The sequence below is a fragment of the Gossypium hirsutum genome, chromosome A13 (assembly GCF_007990345.1).
Source record: "Gossypium hirsutum isolate 1008001.06 chromosome A13, Gossypium_hirsutum_v2.1, whole genome shotgun sequence".
In the NCBI taxonomy this organism is placed as follows: domain Eukaryota; kingdom Viridiplantae; phylum Streptophyta; class Magnoliopsida; order Malvales; family Malvaceae; genus Gossypium; species Gossypium hirsutum.
Window position 1 is genome coordinate 63,984,241 of NC_053436.1, and position 1,085 is coordinate 63,985,325.

Here is a 1,085-nt window from a genome sequence, read left to right on the forward strand (position 1 = left end):
ACCGAGATGAATTTGGTTAGCATCTCCTCAAGGTTCAGCTTTTTCTCCTGTTGTACAATGGTTGCTGAAAGCCTGAAGGGGGTGGTGGTCTCTGATTTCCTTAGCCTCCCCATGAAAAATTTGGGTGTTTCCTCCAACCTGCATTGTAAGTATTGTTATAAGGATTGTTTTGAGATCGAGGATTGTTACCCATGTAATTTAACTGCTCATTCTCCATGTTGTGGCCATAAGGTGGGTATTCTGAACTGCTTGATCCACCTCCACTTGCTTCACACTGCATTATTGGGTGAACCTGTGAAGAACTAAGGAAACCATCAATTTTCTTATTCAAGAGTTTTACCTAATTAGTGAGCATGTGACCAAATCGACGTTATAAACGCTAGCTGTTTTCGTTGGCCTTTTCCTCATGACTTGACACTGATAGTTATTCAGTGACATCTCCTCTATAAATTCATAGGCATCTTTAGGTGTCTTATTATTAATGGTTCCGCCAGTAGCTGAGTCAACCATCTACCGAGTCGAAGGGTTTAGGCCATTGTGAAACGTTTGGACCTGTAGCCAGAGTGGTAACCCATGGTGAGGGCATCTTCGCAAAAAGGTCCTTGTATCTCTCCCATGCATCGTAGAGTGTTTCTAAATCCATCTGCAAAAAAGAGGAGATATCATTACGTAATTTGGCTGTTTTAGTCGGCGAAAAATATTTTAATAAAAAATTTTCGATCATCTGTTCCTAAGTAGTGATTGATCCTCGTGGCAACGAGTTCAACCACTGTTTAGCTTTGTTTCTCAATGAAAAAGGAAATAAACGAAGGCGAATGGTGTCATCAGAAATGCCATTAATTTTAAATGTATTACATAGTTCCAAAAAGCTTGCCAAGTGAGCGTTGGGATCTTCGTCCTGTAAACCATCAAATTGAACAAATGGCTGTATCATTTGAATTGTGTTAAGTTTCAGTTCAAAAGTATTTGCAGCTACAGCCGGTCTAACTATGCTTGATTCAGTTCCTGTTAATGAAGGTGTAGCATAGTCATACATAGTGCGCGGAGCAAGATTCTAATTCACAGCAATCGCAGGAGGTAGTGGA

At 40.4% G+C, this 1,085-nt stretch overlaps 1 non-coding gene across 1 annotated transcript; it reads left to right on the plus strand.

The window, feature by feature from the left end:
* The first annotated feature begins 568 nt into the window (after positions 1 to 568).
* On the plus strand, positions 569 to 676 carry LOC121212785 (small nucleolar RNA R71). The gene has a single exon (XR_005908159.1). It is a non-coding gene; the product is annotated as a small nucleolar RNA R71 (small nucleolar RNA).
* The last annotated feature ends 409 nt before the right edge of the window (positions 677 to 1,085 follow it).